Source organism: Leopardus geoffroyi, chromosome A1, assembly GCF_018350155.1.
Source record: "Leopardus geoffroyi isolate Oge1 chromosome A1, O.geoffroyi_Oge1_pat1.0, whole genome shotgun sequence".
Classification (NCBI taxonomy): domain Eukaryota; kingdom Metazoa; phylum Chordata; class Mammalia; order Carnivora; family Felidae; genus Leopardus; species Leopardus geoffroyi.
This window is the reverse complement of record NC_059326.1, coordinates 103,077,550-103,092,532: the sequence shown is the minus strand read 5'-3', so window position 1 is coordinate 103,092,532 and position 14,983 is coordinate 103,077,550. Positions and strand designations below refer to the sequence as shown.

Here is a 14,983-nt window from a genome sequence, read left to right as displayed (position 1 = left end):
TAAGCCAACCACTAATTGTTAAATATTTTTCAGGCATTAACAGAGCTACTCTGAGTGTAATTAAATTTTGATTTTAGTGGTATTTGCAGGGATTAAAGTCACAATCTGCTGAGGCACTGGGGTTAGTTAATATTCACTTCACTGCCACAGCTGTCCTCCATTATAATACAAAGGACAGGAAAAGAGACAGCAGAATGGGGGTGAAGTAATGAGAAAGCTATTCATTCATCTGAACCAGCTCGTCACTCCACAGCCTTGTACAAATGGGTCTGAGCTGGATGACACACAACCAGGCATTAAATCCGATTTAATTTGATACATAAAAGGATGCCTAAGCCCTGTGCATTTTTTATTTTTATACATGAGACTCTGGAATGGATTTTTAAAAAAAGATAATCATATGATTATCATACGTTTCCATCCAAGTGGTATTTCTGGACTTATTAACTCTACAGGGGTCCACCAGGATTGTAAACCAATTCCTGCTAAGCCATTATTTGTCCCAACTGAGCGTGAATGAACCCTGTGGAAGGTAGTGGTGACTTTAAATCCCTAGTAAAATCTAAACTGGCAGGATTAATGTCTTGAGGGTTGTTTTTTTTTTTTTTTTTTTTTTGGACTGAACCTGCACCCTCCCCCACAAAAAGCCCTAAGGGTTTATATCCGCTTGAAATGGATGAAGCTTAGCATCATGTGATTGACAAGGAACATTCCTACTGATGACTCATATTTCTGGGGTTTTATGTGTTGTTTTGTTAAGCAGTGTCTCCCAGTTACTACGTACTCCGAAAAGAGGGTAGACATAGAAAGACATCATCCTATCCTCCCTTCCAACGGTACCCTCCCTAACATAGGAGTCTAACCTAGCAGCTACTATTATTTCGTATTCAATGATTGGCTCTTGATGGTAGCATTTTCAGGATGATCCATAATTCAGAGTTCCTGCATCCACATGGAGGCTGTCAGTGGTATTTGACCAGCCTTGGAACTAGCTTTTCAGTACAATTTATCACTTACATCTCGTATTGATGAAAATCATTAAAAAAAATAAAATAAAAGCCACCATAGCTTGGAGTGCTTCTAGCGTTTATCTTGATACTTGACATTAGAATAAGAGATGGGGGTGGGGGAGGGGAGCAGGAAAGAGAGGGGAAGGCGGGGGAAGGAGATCAAATCTAGCGAAATTCCATCTCAAGGGAATTTGACTACAACATTTCTATTTATAATGAGACAAGTTCAAAGACCAAATGGCTTATATTAAACATGAGATCTCTTCTATAATCGAGTTAAATTACTATATAGCAAACCCTGCCATTTGAGTTTATTCTATGACAAAAGATATTGTCTAGCTGTTTCTGCAGGCAAAGAGAAGTAGAGAGATGATGAATGGATTGTATAGAGCAATCACCTTGAATTTCAATTTATATTTGCATAATTTAATTCTAGTGTTAAGATGACGCTGGCCCAAAGGACTAGGTTACTTTTCTTAAGGGGCTTTGATTTTTCACTTCACATGAGGTCCCACTCAGCAACTGGGAAATGATTTCTATTAGATAAGCCAGAACTTCCAATATAAAAGAGCACAATGCAGTGCCTTGGGAAGAAATTTAACAGAAAGCAACAAGCATTAACCACGCAGTCCAAATAGGCTATGGAATTGGCTCTATGATGTCCCATTCTCTTGGGTCTCTAAATGACTAGATCTAACAGGGAGCCTTCTTGTCCTACACTAGTTACGCCTCCTTGCTACTTTCTACGTTGTGACCCTTTCTCCTATCCTCTGGTTTGGACACCTCTCTCGGTGACTTAGTAACAGCTCAGGTGATCATTTCTGCTTGCTGCCCTTCCCTCAGTTTCTGAGATAGCTACAGCATTCCGTTTCAAAACTTTTCATCTAGCAGAGAAAAACGTCACTTTTTTTCCCTCCTATACTGTGGTTATTTTAGTAAATGAGTGTATTAAACAAACAAATAAAAAACCCACTCCCGGGCAGGTCATTTTTCTCTTCAGCCTTTCTTTTATTATCGGTCACGTGTACTCATCAGCATGAATACATGAATTTTCTATCTCATTTTGGTTGTAGTCTGTGAAGCTTTCCTCTCTACTGCCTTTGCCTAGTAGGGAGAGACTATATCTTCTTTGCTTTAAGGTATCTCACCCCCAGTATATTATCCAAATAAGGATCTAAACACGAGAAACAAAATCTCCAGTGATTTCCATGAATAATACTCATAAATTTTTACTATCACTGTCCCTTTAGATGCAAAGATAAAGCCTAAAATCTACCCTCATTATGGCACATCGCTTTCAGTCTCAAGAGACAGAAGCTGAGATATGTTATGCTGATTAGCCCACAATTTTCTGTTGGTTCCTGGTGAAGAACAACTGTGGACAGTTTTAGAATGGTTGTTCAGGAACAGGGTTTTCCATTACTGTGAAAACACCAAAGCTAGCTAGCTACCTACACAGCATAGATAATAGCCATCTGTATGGCTGCTAGAGAATCATGTCTCAGTTAAACTGAGCTACCTTTTGCCAATAGGATTGAAATGACTCTAGTCTACACTGTCCACATTCATGAAAGAGAACTGCAGTTTTGCCTGTGGAAACACAAGACTGCCCCAACTATAATTTGCACCCACCACCAAGCTATTGCACTTAGAAAGTAGGGTCTGCTTGACATTTCTAGATGTATTCCAGCCAAATTGATGCATCAGCAGTTTATATCAGTGAGCAAGGCACTCATCAACCAAGATGCACTTGCCAGTTAGTTCTTTTCAGGCAAAATCGGTTTGGAGACTAAAACCTCCAAGAAAAATTCCCCCCACATTAAAAACATGACAACCAACTTTGTTCTTTGCCCCAAATTCTAAAATAATGCAGCATGGCAGGTATTATTTTTATTATCCTAGTAATTTGTTGGAAAAATAAAATTTATTTTAGGGTCAACCAAAGTATAAAACAAACTCAAATAATTCAATTGATTGATTCATTTTTTTAATCTCTTACTCTTTTCTGGAGCTTATCTTTTAAAAGTCTCAGCTTTCTCTTCATCATCAATCATTCTTAATAGGCTTAAGAACACCTCTGGCAATGTTTAGATTACCATTATATTTCCTTTTGAATTATTTGGTTCATACTCAAAAAGGAAAATTGTTAGGATCTTTGATTCTTAAGGTTCTCTAACACAGTCAACTTGAAGGTAGAAGTAGCATTGTTCTCTTGGAATGTCTGATTTGTTAGATGATCAAAAAATGCTTTGGAAGCATGTTGCAAAGTTTCAGTTACAGGCTTTTATACAGCAGGTATGTAGGTATGTAAAGTACTAAAATTTAGGCCAAAATCATGCAAGAAATTGTTAATAGGGTCTGAAGGTAAAGCTGAATCAATTGTTTCTTACCAAGATGTTTCTCCATTGTTACCAAGATGTTTCTCTGTATGTTCTTACAGGGGAGAAAAAAACCTCTTTTCACTGTGATGTGTGTTACTGCTTGTTTTGCATCCATGGCGAGGGGCAAAGTCCCGCGATGACCTGTGTCAGCCATGTGGTTATATTGCCCTGCTCTTTGTGAGATACAAATATTTAAACCGTGCAAAGACTTTGCCTTCCTAACTCAGAATTCTGTGCTTACAAGACCATAGCCATTAAGTGATTGTAAACAGTATAGTTTGAATCTTGTGGCCGCCCTAGAAGATCAAGTTGGGAGAATTTAGACTGTGGGAAAGCAAATGCTTGTTTAAACACATGTATGATATAATTAAGGGAAAGCTCTAGGGAAATCATCCAAAGCACATAAGAATCAAATAGATTCACTTTAACAAGAATAAAAATTCGATTCAGAGAGAAGCTTTTTGTGACTTTCTAAGAGATCCTACTTGAAATAAAATGGGGAGGGGTAGAGATTATAATTCATTCCAGAACTATATAGCATAAGTAAATGAACAATAAAAATGATAAATTGGGCAATAAAAAAGATTACAGAAATAATGCTTTCACATATTGGGCATTCATTAAATTGACTTCTCAATGTAATTACTTTAACATTTCTATTTCTGATTCAGTACAGATTTTTGGATCATTAAATTAGATAGTAAATATTATACATTTTTCAGGAAGGTAATTTATGGTCTAACAAATTCTCCAGCAGAGACTAAGAATGTCTGATGACCAGACCAGCATTTTCTGTAATAAAGTGTTAGAACTCAAAATCATTCTTTAAAACCATTTTAACAAATACGTATTGTGCACCTGCTCTATGAGGCATTTCACAGTAAATTAGCACATAATTGACACACAGCAGTGATTTCATATACCTCTGTATTCCCATAGGATTTTGAGAATACTCTTTATACATTATATATTACGTAGTCTATATGTTATACATCATATAATAATTACTTTGAGTGTGAGTTTTCATTCCCACGTGAATTGCAACAATGGTACTGTCGCTGCCTACAAGGAACTCACAACTTCGGAAGAAAAGCACATACGCAACTAAACAAGTATCGATAAAGCACTGTAAGAAGACAGATAAAGTTGCAATTAATTTTTCCTGGTAAAGGTAGAAAGGCTTTAGTAATAGGATATGATCTAAGTCTTTGGAATATAGGATTTGACTAGATAGTGAGGGAAGGAAAAAATGTTCTGGGCAGTAGAACAGGTGCAGATATGTGGAAGTGCATGGCATCTGCAGTCACTTATGGAGGCTTGTTTGTCCACCTAGGAGCTGGCTAGACATACAGAATCTTAGGTTCCATCCTTGAACTTCTGAATCAGAATCTATATCTTATCCATATCCCCAAGTTACTTGTATGTCCATTAAAGATTGAAATATACTAACTTTTTTATAACTCTTGCACTGTTGGAGTATTGGAAGTCTACGTTACCGGAAAAAGGTAGACAGAAACTAAATGAGCATAAAACTAGACCACACAGTTCATCCTAGAGGCCTAGTGGACCACCTGAGGTTTCATACAGGGCAGAATAACATTACAGAACCATAGTTTCAGTAGGATAATGCTTGTGGAAAATGATAAAGAAGGAAATTAGGACATTTTTATAAGATTTTAGGTAAAAGATCATGATGGATCCCTGGCTTAATACAATGGTAGCAAGAATTGAAAGAATTACACATTCCAGAGAAATACCTCAGGAAGGATTGTCAGGATTTTATCATAGCTATCAGAAGCTATATTCAGAGATGAAAGATGGAGAAAAGAAGTTGCTTCAGGAAGTGACTAGTTTCAAGATAATGCCTGTAATATATTGTGTGTATATATTACAGTTTAAGGAGGACTTTATCCATATAAAATTTGTTGGATGGATGGATGGATGGATAGATAGATAGATAGATACAGCTACAAAGGTAAAGAGACTTTAAAACTAGGATGCCAGTTTGGTCAAAGTAGTAACACTAGTCATCTACTTATTGAGTCATTCATTTATTCAACAATGTTTGTTAAATGTCTGACATCTATATACACTGAATACTTATGAACCCCGAGGAAGCTGAGTCTTTGTCTACAGGAACTCATGTTCTAGAAGACACATAAAAACCAAACAGGTAGATGAATGAGAGTATAATATAATTTCAGGTGGAAATTACTATTCATGTTATTTTTTTTTCTTTTTTCTTTATAGTAGGCTCCATGCCCAAGATGGGCTTGAACTCATGATTCTGAGATTGAGAGTCATGTGCTCTACTGACTGAACCAGCCAGGTACCCCTAGTGTTTATATTATTTAAAAAAAACAACAACAGGGTTAATGGAGTCAGAGGTCAGAGAAGGACTCTCTATGAACCAGGTCTTCATGACAATAGAAAAAAAATGAAGTATTTAGAACTGTTTTGGGAAAATTCAACTACCTTTAAGAAGACATTTATTTTGTTTCATTGTTTTGCAGGAGAAATTGATTCATTAATATTTTAAGGATAACTAAGATAATACCTTACCTCTGTGTGATTTTTGTTTTCCATTTTCACATGTTATCACACTGATCTATATAATCCTTCTGAAGGGGACAGAGGACAGGCTTTACAGATAAAAAGTCCAAATTTCAAACAGGTGGAGTGGTTGGTCAAGATTACATACCTAAATGTTATGAAATCTCTCTGATCTTATAGATGACTTGGCTATTAAATGGCGACTTATGCCATGAAGTCTTCTAAGCACCAAGACAGAGCTTTAAGCTACAGAATTCAAAACATAAACCTAACTGTGGTAGATTACAGACAACTGCAAATTCTTCCCTATTGCTCCCTTTGAGGAGTGAAGTCTGATTCAATTCCCCTTGAATCTGGTAGGTGACTTACCTACCAGACTTACCTACCATGACTTAATTGCTAATAGCTTGTAGAGAAAGTGATGTGATACTTTGTGACTTATGAAGCTAAGCCTATGGAAGCCTAGAAGTTTCTGTCTTTGCTGATTACATGACTCACTGTGGGGAGAAGCCAGCCACCAAGGAAAAAGTCAAAGTACCCAGAGACCACCATGCTTATAAGGAAGACCAAATGAGCCAATGTGGAGAAACTACATGGAGAGAGATACCCAGCCGCTTCAGCTACGCCGGCCACGCCAGGCCCAGTACAAGATCCATGAGTGAAGGAGCCTTCCGAGGACTCCAGATCTAGTTGCCATTACCCAGCCATCACATGAGGAAAACCCCAGGGAGAACTGCCCAGTGGGATCCAGTCAATCCACAGAACTGTAAGAGATACTAAAAACTTATTGTTTGATGCCCTCAAGTTTTGTGGAAGTTTCTCACATAGAAATAAACAACCACAACACTCATTCTTTTCAAGAGGAGTATGATGAAATACAAAATAATATAAATGAATGGATACTGGCCAAAGAACTTGGAAAGTAATTCGTTCTTCCATAAGTATTTCATTCCACAGCATCGACATAGACTTTCACATAATCAAATGACAGTTTCTTTTTTAAGTCACGACTTTATTTTGAATGTATAATGTGTTGTAAATGTAATACTCCGAGTAAACAGCACAGCATCAAAGAGAAAGGGAGGATAGGAGAGATTTCACAATTTGCAGAGATTCACAGAAACTCAGTGATAAAACTTGGAAGCCTTAGGTCTCTAGATTCATTTTTTTCCCCTTTCTCAGAGATTGTTTTAAAAATCAGTATTTCAGCAGATGATGAAATCACCATGGTATTATTTGACTACCAGATTACACTTCGTATTGTCAGATGAATTCAAGTATTGTATAAATTGGACCTAACACTTCAGAAAACAGTGCTATTTGGTTTTCTGATACATTGTATTAAGCTATATTGGTTGGCAATTTAAAAGCAAATGTGCTCACAGGAAAACTAATCTATGGCAATGGAAATCAGAAAAGCAGTTACCTGTAGGTGAGGAGGCTATTGACTGGAAAGAGGCAATGAGAACTTCTGGGGCATGGTGGAAATTATCCAGAACTTGACTGAAGTGTAACTTACATGAGTGTGTATATTGATTAAAACTCACAGCACTGTATTCTTAAGATCTGAGTGTTTCATTGGATATAAATTAGTCCTTAGTTAATAAAGACAATAACAAAAAGGAAGGAGAGAGAGATTTTGTTCCTTCACATAAGAAAATGGCTTTTCGATTGCTTTGTCGGTAGTAGTGAAGGGTTTGGTATTAAATACCCTCGTTCTCTGTTTTTCAGTTGTGAAATGGGTGGGTGAGGTCAAGGGTATGTACATCTGTGTTCATAAACCAAAGTAAAGATAAACAAAGCAAAGCTAAACAAAGCCACTCAGAGGCTACATATATGTGACCACAAAACATTAGTGTTAGGAAGGGACTGATTAATTCATTTAATCCAACTTTGTTTCATTTTACAGACAATCTAGACCTAACTAACAAATCCAGTAAACAGCTGTTCTCTCTTAAAACTTGATGTGGAAAATGAATATGTTGAGTCATTGGTTGAGGAGTTGAAGCCCATTGAGCCAGAGAAATTGGATCAATAATGAAAATAGGTTAAAGCTGATGTTCGAAAAGAAAGGAACCCAGATAATGCCAGCATTTTTGTTTACCTCAACATGAATTAGATTTAAACATCCATTCTTCACTGTCTTTTGATGATGGACTATAGCCTTGTGTTGTTTCCTCTGCAAGTGGATGCCCCAGTTAGAGAGCGGTCATAGATAGATTGTCATCGGTAAAGAGACGTAAGGGAGTGCAGTGGGAAGAGAATGTCTTCTGGATAAGGCTGCCTCAGTTCTAAATCTCAGCTCTGTTCCTTGCTGGCTGTGTAACTAAATGGGAAGTTGCATAGCCTCTCTGTGCCCTAGCTTCCTCAAATGACAAATGGCACAATGCTACCCACCACAGAGAGTAGTCATGAGGATTCAGTGGGTTAATATTTCTAAAACATTTAGAATAGTTCCTGGTGCATTGAAAGTGCCATTAAGTGTTTACTTAATAAATAAAAATAAAGCAACTTCTATAGTGCATCAGCTTTGACTTCTACTTTAGTTTCTTTAGATGAGTAAGAATTTTAAAAGATCTTTTTTCCTGTTTTATTTTTTTACAGTGGTCTAGTCTATTTCATTTGATGGCAAATTTTTGTTATATTTTAAAGATTTTTTAATGTTTGTGTGTGTGTGTGTGAGGGAGAGAGAGAGAGAGAGAGAGAGAGAGAGGGAGAGAGAGAGAGAGAGAGAGAGAATCCAAAGAAGGCTCTAGGCTCTGAGCTGTCAGCACAGAACCCGACACGGGCATCAAACTCGTGAACCTTGAGATCATAACCCAAGGTGAAGTAGGACGCTTAACTGACTGAGCCACCCAGGCGCTCCTCTTTTTTGTTGTTATTCTAACAAATCAACTTTATCAAGTCTTTCTTCAGCATAAAATTTCCTTCTGTGGAAACTCAGTAGTCTTTACATTCTAATCTGACCACTTGGTGTGACACTTATTAAATGAAACAGTAATAATAAGAACTAACATTTGTGTGATATTAACATAGTAAATGCTTGGTAGACAGCAATTCAGCAAGTGGGGTCAAGTGAACAAATACACCTGAGAATAGCTCAGACGCCAATTGCTTACAGAATACAGTGGGCATTAGTCACTATATTTTATGGAGAGAATGAGAACTTTACCTAATCCAGTGAGGTTAAAGGGTTGCTACTCTACTATGAAACTGTCATCTTAAGATATTTGGAGCCTTTGTGCTGTTTCATACTTGAACTTGAGAGATCTACGTTTATAATTTATAAATCTAATACTTCTATCATCCACTGAACCTCTATTTTTCAGGAAGTATCATTAATACTAAATAGTTTAGGGGGGGAAATCACATAACAATTCTCAACAAGTCTTTAATACCCAGAGATTACATTTTATAGTATCAGATGAATCCAAGTGTTACATAAATTAAACATAGGACTTAACTCTCGAAGCAGTGTGATTTGTTTTTCTGATATACTGTTACACTCTATGGCTTGGCAGTTTGAAAGCAAATGTGGAGATCTAATCTATGGGAACAGAAATCAGAAAAGTGGTGACCTGTGGGGTGGAGACAGGGTTGCCGGAAAGGGACTCAAGAGAATCACCTTGGGTGGTAGAAACGGTCTAACTCCAGATTAGGGTGTGCATTCCACAGGGATGGCTATGTGACCTAGATCCCCTCCCCCCGCCCCACTTCCGTGCCCCCTCCAGGGCTGTGGATGCCCACTGCCTTTTCAGTTCACCCATTCTTGCTACCTGCCTCCCGCCCTCTGCCAGAACTGTTCATGAGTAACACGTCAGCAGCCACAGCATGGCTTTCCCACATGCATATCTGGCCAGAACAGGACAGGAACTGAATCTGTGATAAAAATGTGTCTTAGAAATTGACACTGACATGAGCTGAGCCCCTATATGTGTTTTAAAACCATCTGTTGGACTACTTCACGCTGAGGGTTGACAGATCACATTCCATTTCTTCCATTCTGCTCAGAAAAGTGGTGGGGCCAAGTAAGGACAAGGCAGTAACACATCACTTGCCTACACGGGCTAAGCATGCATTTCAAAGATAAATACAAAAATCTCCAACCAGTGCTGAAAAGCATGCATTTTCATCCGAGACAGGCTGATTACAGCCTCACCAGCAGGGCTGTGTGTTGATCCCCATTCAGTAACACTCTGGACGCCTTTGTTCCAGCATTTCCCAGCAGTGAAAACATAATGGAAAAGAAACTGCCAAATGACAGCTCTCGCGGCTGCTGCCGCTTTACCTCTTTTTCTATATATGAAAAATAATCGTGAAGGGGGAAAATAAAGTGAGGAGGGCTATAAAAGAAGACGGAGGGCAACTAGATCAAGCAAATCTAGATAATCTGAAGTACAGGAGGCTTTTGCAAATATTTTGTGGTTCGCTCTTCTTTTTTAAGGAAATGAGCAATAAAACAAAAGTAAAGAGGGGGGAAAAGATGTTCGTAGCGGCGACTGCTGCGAAGTGTGAAATCAGCGTTTCAGCCTAAGCTTCACCTCCCAGTGGTGGACTGAGCTGTTCTTACGGAACATCTGTGAAAACGGGTGTGATTGAAGGGAATACATTCCCGACTGCCCTCAAGACTGTCTAATAGTAAAACTGCACTTTTAGGATGATAAAGACACGTTCTAACCCCATTTTAAAACAATAATCCTACAAGGACACACACACATGATAGGAGTCTTTATAAATCAACAAGCAAACAGTCCATGTGGGCTCAAGCATAGCTAGCAACGTCATTGTGCTTCTCTTCTGCCATTTTTCACGTTAGGGACGGGATGCTCTGGTTAGGCCCCGTTCCCCTGTTTGCTTCCTCTTCGCCGTAGCCCTTGTTGTCATGCGTGAGAAAGTCACACGTACACTCAATGCATCCATTATGGCCACCAGTGAATTCTAAATCAGTTCCGTTTAGAAATATATTTTTTCAAAACAAGTCAACACGTTGCCAACAGGAAAGCCGTATTTTAATTTAGAAAGCAGACTAAAACACACAGACAGGGCAGAGGAGATCTATCGGACTCCCTCGTGCTCTGTGCTGTGAGGATTGGGGGTGGAACTGTCACAGCGAGGAGGCTCTCAGAGAAGCAGAGATGGGATTCCAAGCCAGCACTAGCTCCCCTGGGGTCTGTTGTAATCAGGAGAGAAATGATCTGTACTCAGTAGCCTGTATTCATTCTTTTGCAAGGGGCTGCCAAAGCGAACTTTCCTACGCTTTTGTGGAAATACAGTACGAGTCTTTTCCCCCCACCGCTTTCAGCTGCTTTAGGACAAGGAGGGGGAAAAAAAAAAGCCCACTGCTGACAAACACTGCTTTGGGCATTTGACACTGGCCTCTGATCTAGTTACTCAGACAGTTCAAAATAAACAAACTAGGTGTTTACAACAAAAGACATTCAGCCCATTCAAGTGCCAAGCCAGCCGGATGGACAGTCTTCTCGAACAGAGCTGGGGAATGTCTCTGCCAGGCCAGACCTGCGCTGAGACTTGATTTCCCCCACAGACGTTAATAAATTAGGACACCGTTTCTGTGAATTAAAGAAGTAAAGAAAACAGGGGGTTGGGAGTCCACAAAGTAAAATCTATACCATGTGGAGTTTGAGTCAGGACGCTGCAGATCGCTCAAGCTGGAGGCACACAGGGACGTCTCTTAGTTTTTCATGGGTGGTTTCATTACGGGACCCGCACAGAAAAAGCTTTCATTTTCATTTCTGCCCCAGGACCACGGCACCCATCCAGTCTGTACGTCACAGAGAAAAGGACACATCTTTATCCTATTATGTAAATTCAGCTGTTAAAAGTATTCTAACGTTATTCTCAAAGAGAGGAGGAAAACTGGGTGTCTCGGTGTCATTTCTATTTATAGAAGAGAATGGTTTTGTTCCCTTGACTTAAGTGTCTGTTTTATTCCATTTGAAAACAGTGCGTCTTAGGAAAGAACTCTTTGCCTCGGTTTCTTCTTTGTGAAATGAAGTGTTTGCACTATGAGACGGTTTGTTAAAAGCTTACTCAGTCTATGATTAATGAAGGACCGCCTATAAATAGAATATGTAATTTGCAGCATGTTTTTCTAGTAGGGGACGCCTGGGCTCTTTTTAATAATATTTTATGATGTTTAGAAAAGCAGGCACCGTCTCAGCAACTGTGCCCAGCAGCAGTGGGCTTTGAGGTCTGCTATGTCATGTAAGGCGTGACATATGGAACGTGCCGGAAAGTGTTGCCCTAAAATCACATTTCATTTTCAGCAAGCAGTGGGGAGTGGGAAAGGGAAAGTGAGTGGAGGAAAAGAAAGAAATCTGTTAGCACAGATCCAAATATCCCCTAGAATCGAAATGTCAGACTTGAAAATACCAAGTGAACCAGCTTGTCTAATATGTTACCATCCTGGCTTATAATTACCGGAAAGTAGTTATTTATCTGTTGTGTTCAGCTACCCTGTCAGTACTCCTGAGTTTAATTATCAGACTTCACTGAAAGTTCAATTTCCTCGGTTCCCTCCTCTTTTTGCAACAAAATACATCGGAATTTCTTCATGGTTTCTGTTAACTGTTTTGGCACACCTTCTCTCACATCCCCCCTTCCCCCACCAGCGGGCGGCCTGCTCCCTCCTTTCTCAAAGGAGGCAGCTGTTTGGCGCAGTTTCAATCTCCACAAGCGTGACTGCTTGGTATATCAAAGTTCAGAGCCTCTTGTCCATCAACTCGGCGAGAAGGAGAAGCCTCTCCAAGAGGCTGTTTGCTAGCTAGCTTCAGCTCCATGGAACATAAGGGCTTCAAGCGTCTGCCTGTGGTGGTCCAGCCCAGCCAGGGAATTCTAAGCCACTCCAAATAAGGGGCCCCTGGAAGTAAAACAAACAGTTCTTACCATGCCCTCCCCTCTTCTCCTCCAGGGCAAGGGATCCTTCCCGTGAAAAGGATCTTGTTCTGGGTGTGAGTCTTCCATGAAGTCCGTTTGTAGAAACAGCCTTGACTGTGAGACACAAGAGCTGGGTAAGTGCGGAGCATCTGGGGGCCTTGGGCATACCAAATTTAGAAGAAAGAAAGGAAAAAACAACCAGAACTCAGATGTTGTATCCCCACTTTCTCACCAGTGGTGAGACCGAATCCAGCCCTGAGGAGAAACGTGGTTACTTGGGGCAAGCTATCATTACAAGGTCTGCTGAGAATCTGAACTCACCTTGTGGAAAGCATCCTACATAGAAGTAAATAATCAGACGATAGCGATGTTTGTTGATGTTTATTTGTAGTTGGGCTCCACAGCAACTGAAATCTTCTCTTAGTCGGTTTCTCGGAATCTGAGGTATGATCTTCTCCATCACCAAAGGCTAGTGGCAGTCAATGAGCATAGACTTTGAAATCCCAGCTCTGCCACTGACCATCTCTGGGACCTTGGACAAATCACCTGACTCTTGTCATGGCCTCGGTATTCTCCAGAGAGCGAAATAAATAAAAGGTCCAACCTTGTGGGGATGTTAGATATCATAATATATAAATGTATTATATGCTGGATATTTAGAACAGTGTCTGACACATAGTAAATGCTAGGAAGGGTCAGATACAGCTACTATTATTATTATTATTATTATTATTATTATTATTATAGAGTATTTCGTTTTCTGTACTGTTTCCCCTTCCCCATAATTCCTGGCATATTGCCTTAATTTATTCAGAGTAAGCTTTCAATAAATACAGATTGATTAATAAGGTACAGTGCAACATTCCAGGCTTTTAAGGGAGAATTAGTTCATCGACAAAGACTTTGAGCCAATATTCTTGTAAGCTCAACCTCTAACAAGGTGATGGTGAACACTAATGTAAATGCAGTAGAGCTCCTCTGTTTACAAGTGAGCATCTAAAATGGATCGAATTTTGGACATTTTACCCAATTTTAGAATCTAAGGGTTCGTTGTCTGTGTTAGTTTCCTGCAGCTGCCATGACAAATTACCTCAGCCTTGGCTTCAAACAACAGGCATTGATCTCATCATTTTGGAGACCACAGGTCTGAAATGAGTGTCTCAAGAGGGGCCGTACTCTCTTTCAAGGTGTGCTTGAGGGGAATCTGTTCATTGTTCGTGCAGCTTCTGCTGGCTCTGGGCATTCCTTGGCTTGTGGGTGCATCACTGCAAACTCTGTAGCCAAGGCCCTACGACCTCCTGCTCCTCTGTATGCCTTCCCCCTGTGTGTCTGCCATATTTCTCCCTGCGTCACTCTCATTAGGATACTTGTCATTGGATTTATGGCCTACCTGGATAATCCAGGATAAGCTCCTCTCAAAGCCTTTAGTGTAATCACATCTCTTGCCGTATAAGATAGAATTCCCAGGTTCCGGGGACTAGGAAGTCGGCATAGCTTTTTTTTTTTTTTTTTTTCAACGTTTATTTATTTTTGGGACAGAGAGAGAGCATGAACGGGGGAGGGGCAGAGAGAGAGGGAGACATAGAATCGGAAACAGGCTCCAGGCTCTGAGCCATCAGCCCAGAGCCTGACGCGTGGCTCGAACTCACGGACTGCGAGATCGTGACCTGGCTGAAGTCGGACGCTTAACCGACTACGCCACCCAGGCGCCCCTGGCATAGCTTTTTGAAGGATACGACTCGGCTCACTGCAGTGTCTCTTACCAAGATACGCTGAGAACGATTTTGAAAGTTGCCCGGTTTATTTTCACCAAGGGCAAAGAATTTATAAGTTTGTAAGGAATGCTTGTGCTGGTCTAACAAGTATACACACACACATGATATGGATGTGCCCGCACACCAGCTTTTTTTTCCATTAGGGTGAGAAGGAGTTTTTGTTTTTGTCATTGGGAGAAAACATGCTTCACTGGATGAGCAGCTGGGGGAAGCGGGAAGGGGGGGAAGAAAAGAAAGCACACGACAAGATTTCTGTGTCACCTCCCCTGAACCGGTTTTCATTCTACTTCTAAGAAGAGATGGTGCAAAGCAGGAGGCTATGAAGGGTCACAGCCTGGCTCTTTACAGAAAGTAGAAAGGACCTCAT

The 14,983-nt window shown here is 40.0% G+C and overlaps 1 long non-coding RNA gene across 1 annotated transcript; it reads left to right on the top strand.

Moving 5' to 3' along the window:
- Window positions 1-8,782: 8,782 nt before the first annotated feature.
- Window positions 8,783-13,689, top strand: LOC123602861. Its single transcript, XR_006714621.1, has 2 exons — window positions 8,783-12,975; window positions 13,077-13,689. It is a non-coding gene; the product is annotated as an uncharacterized LOC123602861 (long non-coding RNA).
- The last annotated feature ends 1,294 nt before the right edge of the window (window positions 13,690-14,983 follow it).